We start from the raw sequence: 8,830 nt of genomic DNA on the forward strand, positions 1-8,830 counted from the left end.
ACATTCTCCCATGTCCACCTGATTTAATTAGCTCACTCTTCATCAGCATCTCTCTCCCCCCACTGACCAGTCCTTTTCATGCCTGATGAGTTGTCTTCGGGGATGGTTCCTGTCCTGTGCCATCAGAAGTTCTGGGGAGCATTGTCTCTGGGATTCCTCTAGTGTCAATCATACCATTAGGTGTGGTCTTTTAATGAGAATTTGGGGTCTGTATCCCATTGGTCTCCTGCTCCCTCAGGAGTTGTCTGTTGTGCTCCCTGACAGGACAGACATCGATTGTGGCCGGGCACCAACTAGTTCTTCTGGTCTCAGGATAATGTAGGTCTCTGGTTCATGTGGCCCTTTCTGTCTCTTGGGTTCTTAGTTGTCGTGTGACCTTGGTGTTCTTCCTTTGCCTTTGCTCCAGGTGGGTTGAGACCAATTAATGTATTTTAGATGGCCGCTTGTTGGCATTTAGGACCCCAGGCGCTACAATTCAAAGTGGGATGCAGAGTGTTTTCATAATAGAATTGTTTTGCCCATTGACTTAGAAGTCCCCTCAAACCAAGTTCCCCAGACCCCAGCCCCTGCTTCGCTGACCTTTGAAGCTTTCATTTTATCCTGGAAACCTCTTTACTTTTAATCCAGTCCAATTAGGCTGACCTTCCTTGTATTGAGTGTTGTCTTTCCCTTCACCCAAAGCAGTTCTTATCTACAGATTGGGAGTATGCTTTTTTGATAAAAAACAAAGATATACATTTTTATTTATTATATGCTTTATACCTTTTTTTTTTATACCTTTATTTTATTATATAACCCAGGAGAACCCCTCAAAGACTGTAATTTCTCATTTTTAAATGGGAAGTTTCCTGGAAAAAAAATGTTGTAGAACTTTAAAATCTTGACACATTTTGTTGACAATGTCTCATTATGTGTTCAAAGTTCTAAACAACAGTTAACAGCATCAAGTGTGAATAAACATGAAAGACTTAGAGCAAAGGAGAGGATGCAAACACCTGGAGTAAAAACAGGTTGGAAGAGAGTCATGGATGAAGATAAAAACAGAGACAGAGATGGGTATGAAGAGATACAGGCACAAACCCTTTACTTCCTGGAGAAACAATGGATCAATTGGTCTTAATACAAAGGGCCCACTTCATCTCTCCAACTCCTTTAATGTCATACTTTACATACTAGGAAGTGTTCATACCATTACAGAAGAAGGAGAATTGGTAAAAGAAAGAAATGTTAAATGTTTAGAAAATCCAAGGAAAATAACCAAAAGAATTACCAAAATGCAGCAAATTGAAAGGATATAAGATAATTCACCAAAAAAAAAAAAAAACTATAAATACTAGGAGACACAATTAAGAAATATAATAATAATATGTAATCCAAAATAAGGCCTAAAATACAATTTTCTTGGACTTTAAATATCCTAAAAAATTTTAAAAAATAAATCAGTAAAATACATTTTAAATAACAGAGAATACATTACTAATTATAGGTGAATACCTTCTTCTACTCTAATAATTCAAATATAGTAGAACCAGGAAGGGAAAAAAAAAAAAGGTTGAATAGAAAATTCACAAATGAAGAAAACTACAGGCTAGTAAATATATAAAAAGTATAAAACTTAAAGGAAAAATACAGACACATCCTTTCAACATCCTATGAGGGCAAAGGCCTTTCAAGAATTGCCTAGGAGAATGTACTTAGTTCACATCATCGTTTACTATTATAATTGTTATTATAGTAATATTACTTATATAAACAATATTACTTATCATTAATGGACCTAGACTTAGTGAAGTTAATTGTTGTCCTGTGGAGAGGCACATAATTTCTGTCCAGTGGACCAGATAACCCCAGATATTTATGTTTGTATTCATATTTTATTTTTATTAGGATATTTGTATTTATGTTGAACATTAACCAGTTTTACATCTAACTCAGCAGGTCTACTAAAATTTCTTTATTTAATAACCTATAAATACCCTAGTTTTTTAAAATTCTCTTTGAATCAGTTATAACTTGTTTCTGATTCCCTTATTAATTATAATATTTTGTACATATTTATTTTGTATTTGCCTGACAGTCATGATTACATTGGTTTGAAAATGATACTTTAACGCTAGTAATCACATTAAAACAAACAGCACATTAAAACGAGAATATTCCAGTTTGCCTATCAAATTGACAAAGGTATTTTGAAGACAATACCATGTGTTCATTAGACTTTGGGAAAAGGCATACTTTCATTTAATGTTACCCCTTGGGGTACCTCTTGATCTAGGGTAAAATCACCACAAAATTATAGTAAAGCAAGAAGATTCTACTTGGCATATGTTCAAAGAGGCAAAAGTGGGAAATAGACAAGCAAGCTGCCAGAGCCATGTCTGCCCAAGTCCAAGGAATGTTACAGAATAAACAAAAGTGGAAAATGGATAAGCATACTGCCAATGCTATGTCTGCCCAAGTCCAAAGAACACTAAAAAATAGGCAAAAGTGGGAAACGGACAAGGATGCTGCCAGAGCCATGTCTGCCAGAGTTCAAGGAATGTTACAGAATGATTTCAGTGACAATATTGGAGCCATTATTCCCTGTCTTTGAGCGCAAAGAATGTGACCCAGCAGGAACTGAACTCACAACGACTCTTAAGGACTCACAAGGACACATCAACTGGGCCCAGAAGTATAAAGACAACAGCTAGGACAATCTTGGAAAACAACTTTTAGGGAAACTTTCACATAAACAAATCATAAATAGAGCACAGAAGAGCCACATACTTTCCACTCTAATCTTTTTCTATTAGCATTTAGTGAATAGTAAGATTTTTTGGACCAATGAAGGCCCTTTTGACTGTCCTTACTGAAACTTGTACCAATGATTATTAAGAAAGACAATTCAAAATACAGAATCACAGTGATTTGGCAGTTTTTAGCCAATCAGTGAAAAGGTAAAGCTTTCAATGATTTTTTTTTTCCTTTTGTGATGTTAATATATACTGATGGTTCTGTAATATCCCTTGCCTCAGATAGGCATGGTTCTGGCAGCATGCTTGTCTGTTTTCCCTCTTTTGCCTATTTATAATATGTCTTAGATTCTGGCAGATGTGGTTCTGGCAGCACGCTTGTCCATTTCCTACGTTTACCTCTTTGAACATACGCCAATAAAACCTATCTTTTTGCTTTACTGTAACTTTGTGGTGATTTTACCCTAGAACAAGAATCATCAGTATATATTAACACTACGAATGCATAAAATCATAAAAAGCTTTGCCCTTTCACAGATTGTCTAAAAACTGCTAAATGATTCTACATTTTGAATTGTCTGTCTTAATAATCATTGCTACAAATTTCAGTAATGACAGTCAAGAGGGTCTTCATTGGCCCAACAAATCTTACTCTTTTCTAAATGCTAATAGAAAAAGATGAGTGGGTCTTTGTGCTCTAAGTATTTGTTTATGTGAAAGGTTCCCTAAAAGTTGTTTTCCAAGATTGTCCCATTGTTGTTGTTGTTATTGTTAGGTGCCGTTGAGTCGGTTCCAACACATAGTGACCCTATATACCACAGAACAAAATATTACCTGGTCCTGCACCATCCTTACAATCGTCACTATGCTTCAGCCCACTGTTGGAGCCACTGTGTCAATCCATCTCGTTGAGGGTCCTCCTGCTTTCCAATGACCCTCTACTTTACCAAGAATGATGTCATTCTCCAGGGACTGATCCTTCTGACAACATGTCCAGAGTATGTAAGATGCAGTCTCATCATCCTTGCTTCTAAGGAGCATTCTGGTTGTACTTCTTCCGAGACAGATTTATTCGTTCTTTTGGCAGTCCATGGTATAGTCAATATTCTTCACCAACACCACAATTCAAAGGCCCCAAATTTTTCTTCGGTCTTCCTTATTCCTTGTCCAGCTTTCACATGTATATGATGTGACTGAAAATACCATGGCTTAAGTCAGGTGCACCTGTCTTCAGGGTGACATCTTTGCTTTTCAACACTTTAAAGAGGTCCTTTACAGCAGATTTGCCCAATGTAATGTGTCTTTTGATTCCTTGACTGCTGCTTCCATGGCTGTTGATTGTGGATTCAAGTAAAATGAAATTCTCGACAACTTCAATCTTAAGATTGTCCTAGCTATTGTTTTTATACCTCAGGGCCCAGCTGATGCTGTTCCTACAGGGAAAAAAAAAAGTGTGATTCTACCAGCATATATTCCCTTTTAGGGAGCTCCGGTGGCACAATGGTTAAGCACTCCCTACTAACTGCAAGATTGGTGGTTTAAACCCACCAGGGGCTCTGCTGGAGAAAGACCTGGTGATGTGCTCCCATAAAGATTTAATTAAACCAAACCCACTGCCGTTTAGTTGATTCTGACTCATAGCCCCATTGTAGGACAGAGTAGAAAGAATGGCCCCACAGGGTTTCCAAGGCTGCAAATCTTTAGTGACTCAGACTGCCACATCTTTTCCCACCTTAAGTATGAGCAGCAAAGACTCCAGCTTAGAAAACCCTAAGGGGCAGTTCTACTCTGTCACGTGGGGTCACCATCAATCAAAATTGACACGATAGCATCTAACATAATTCCTTTTATAGCTAGTGTCTTCTGGACATAAATTTAGTAAGATGGCTTGTTGATGTTGTTAAGTGCCATCAAGTCAGTTCTGACTTATAGTGACCTTATGTACAATAGAAAGAAACACTGCCCAGTCCTATGTCATTCTTAATAGTTGCTATGTTTGAGCCCATTGTCACAGCCACTGTGTCAATCCATCTCCTTGAGGGTCTTCCTCTTTTTTGCTGATTCTCTACTTTACCAAGCATAATGTCCTTCTCTAGGCACAGCTCCCTCCTGATTAAAAAAAAAAAAAAAAAAAAATTTTTTTTTTTTTTTAAAGTACGTAAGACAATTCTCACCATCCTGGCTTCTAAGGGGCATTCTGGCTGTACTTCTTCTAAGACACATTTATTCATTCTTCTGACAATATTCTTCATCAACACCGCAATTCAAATGCATCAATTCTTCTTTGGTCTTCCTTATTCATTGTTTAGCTTTCCCACACGTATAAACAAAAAAAAAAATTTTTTTTTTTTTTTTTTTTTTACATATAAGGCAATTGAAAATACTATGGCTTGGGTCAGGTGCACATTAGTCCTCAAGGTGACATCTTTGCTTTTGAACACTTTAAAGAGGTCTTTCACAGGAGATTTGTCCAATGCAATACATAATTCGACTTCTTGATTGCTGCTTCTGTGGGCTTTGATTGTGGATCCAAATAAAATAGAATCCTTGACAACTTCAATATTTTCTCCAATTATCGTGATGTTGCTTATTGGTCCAGGTGTGAGGATTTTTGTTTTCTTTATGTTGAGTTATAATCCATACTGAAGGTTGTAGTCTTTGATCTTCATCAGTAAGTGCTTCAAGTCCTCTTCACTTTCTGCAAGCAAGGATGTGTCATTTGCATATTGCTACAAGATATCTAGACATAATAAAAAGGTCCCCACAAATGAGCTGGAAACGTAAAAGGCCTTGGGTTACTATTTGAAGAATACAGCCAGAGAAATATTAATTTACTTTTGGTGGTGAGAGGGAACTGTGATTGGTATTTTGGGTTTGCAAGTTTAGTGACTCAGGAACATCATGATTTAAGTGACCCCATTTCATACTACAAAAAGGCAATTTTTCATTAAAGATAAATTGGGCAAGTAAGTAAATAAGGCCAATGATCCAAGAGATATTTGAATATGAATGACTCATAATGATGCAACAGCATAATTGTCAAATCACATAAATATCTAAGGTTATGAGTAGAGCTACAGCATGAACAAAAGGTTATAGACAGAGAGAGAGAAAGTGGTCCTGGGTAGTACAAACAGTTAACACACTCGGCTGCTAACTGAAAAATTGAAAGTTCAAGTCCACCCACAGGAGCCTTGGAAAAAACACCTCGTGATCTACTTTCAGCAGTGAAACCTGTGAAAGCAGACACTCAAAGGACTGCCTTGTTTTTCCGGGACTGGCAAGTTTTGCCTTTGACAAGGTACAGTCTTACCACTTTTCTGTTGCTCTCCGTTAGGGAAAAATACTTGAGTTTTCCTTTTCTGACAGGATTCTGCCTTACACAGATTCTGGCTTTTGCAGGATTTACTGTATATGTGTGTATGTATATGACACAACTCTCAAAGTGTATTATTTTTTACTTCATGAAAACTTTAATATTTGTATAAGGAGACAAAGTACAAAGACACATCATACAAATGAAGAGACATTGGCCAGAAAAAAATGGTTATGGTCATTAAATGAGGGCCACAGAACACAGGACAAAAGAGAAAAGAAAATAAAATAATTGAAATATTGAATATATAATACAATCATTGAATAAACTGTGGACTGCCAAAGAACGAACAAATCAGTTTTGTAGAAAGTATGGCCAAAGTGTTCTTTAGAAGTGAGGGTGGCATGGCTTCATATTGCTTAGACATCATCAGAAAAGATGAATCCCTAGAAAAGGACACCCTATGGTAAAGAGTCAGTGAAAACAAGGGAAATCTTTCATGAGACAGAGTGACAAAATAGCTGCAGTAATGTGTTCAAAAATATCAACAACTATGAGGATAATGTAGGACCAGACAACAATTCACTACTATACATAAGGTTGCCATTAGTCAAAATCAACTCAATGGCGACTAACAACACATATTTCACTACTTTTGTCACTGCGAGGTAAGGTCTAATTCCACTTCCTTTGAATCTGGGCTTTCCTTAGTGACTTGCTTGCCTAATGGAATGTGGCAGAAGTAACGCTATGCCAGTTTCCAAATATTCAGAATGAGAGTGAAGAAAATATTTCCGATCTCATTGTTGTTAGGTGCCGTCGGTTTGTTCCGACACATAACGATCCTATATACCACCGAACGAAACAGTGCCCAGTCCTGAACCACACTTACAATCATTGTTATGCTTGAGCCCACTGTTGGACTGATCCCTCCTGACAACATGTCCAAAGTATGTGAGATACAGTCTTGGCATCCTGGCTTCTAAGGAGCATTCTGATTGTACATCTTCCAGGACAGATTTGTTCATTCTTTTGGCAGTCCATGGTATAGTCAATATTCTTCACCAACACCACAATTCAAAGCTGTCAATTATTCTTCAGTCTTCCTTATACACTATCCAGCTTTCACGTGCATATGATGCCATTGAAAATGCCATGGCTTGGGTCAGGCGCACCTTAGTCTTCAAGGTGTCGTCTTTGCTCTTCAACACTTTAAAGAGGTCCTTTACGGCAGATTTGCCCAGTGCAATGCGTCTTTTGATTTCTTCACTGCTGCTTCCATGGGTGGTGATGTGCATCCAAGTAAAATAAAATCCTTGACAATTTCAATTGTTTCTCCCTTTACCATGATGTTGCTTATTGGTCCAGTTGTGAAGATTTTTGTTTTCTTTGTGTTGAGGCGTAATCCATACTGAAGGCTGTGATCTCTGGTCTTCGTCAGTAAATGCTTCAAGTCCTCTTCACTTTCAGCAAGCAATGTTGTGTCATCTGCATAACACAGGTTGTTTATGAGTCTTCCTTCAATTTGGATGCCCGGTTCTTCTTCATATAGTCCAGTTGCCTGGAGTATTGGCTCAGCAAACAGATTAAATACATATGGTGAATACAACCCTGCCGCACACCTTTCCATCATCACTGAGTACAGCATTAGCTGTAGATTTTTGTTGATGCCTTTGGTTAGATTAAGGAAATTCTTTTCTATTACTTTTGCTGAGAGTTTTTATTATGAATAGATACTAAATTTTGTCAAATGTTTTTTTCAGCATCTATTAAGACAACTATGTGGTTTTATTTTTTAGTCTATTGAGTAGTTTTTAATTGTTGAACTAGCCTTGCAATCTTTAGATAATGACTCCTTTGTTGTGATGTATTCATCCTTTTTTATGCATGTCTGAATTTGACTTGCTAATATTTTGTTGAGTATTTTTGAGTCTGTGGTCATCATGGATATTGGCCTGTAATCTTCTGTTCTTGAAATGTTTTTGTATAGTTTTGACATCAGGGCAATTTTGGCCTCATATTTTGAATTGAGAAGTGTTCTGTTCTTGCTATTTTCTGAAAAAGATTGGTGTAATTGATGTCGTTTCTTGCTTAAATGTTTGATAGACTTTTCCAATGAATTCATCTGGGCCTGGAGTTTTCTTTGTTGGATGGGTTTTAACTAGGAATTCAATTTCCTTAAGAGATATCAGACTATTTGAGTTATCTATTTCTTCTTAAGTGAGCTTTGGTAGTTTTTGTCTTCCTGGGAATTAGAACATTAATTTGTCAAAATTATAGTCACAAGTTATTTATAGTATTTCATTATTATATTCTTAATGTATGTAGGGTGTGTAGTGAAGTCACATCTCTCATTTCTGAGAATAGGAATTTAGTCTTGTCTTTTTTTCTTGGTCACTCTTGTCATAGGTTTCTCAGTTTTATTCCTCTCTTCCAAAAAACCACCTTTAGATTTCAGCAATATTACTTTATAGATTTTTCTATTTTCAAATTTTTGCTGTTATTATTATTTCTTTTCTTCTTCTTGCTTGTATTTACTTTTCTTTTTCTAAATTCTTAAGGTGAAAGAGTATTGACTTAATAACTTCCTTATCTTCTGTTAGCATTTAATATTATAAACTTCCCTCTAAGTATTCTTCTAATTGCATCCTATGAATTTTGATATTGTGTTTTCACTTTTATTTGATTCAAAATATATTCTAATTTCCCTTATGACTTCCGTTGGACCCGTGAATAATTTGGAGTTTGTTGTTTAATTTTCAAATATTTACAGTTTTCA

The sequence above is a fragment of the Loxodonta africana genome, chromosome 10 (genome assembly GCF_030014295.1).
Source record: "Loxodonta africana isolate mLoxAfr1 chromosome 10, mLoxAfr1.hap2, whole genome shotgun sequence".
Lineage (NCBI taxonomy): Eukaryota > Metazoa > Chordata > Mammalia > Proboscidea > Elephantidae > Loxodonta > Loxodonta africana.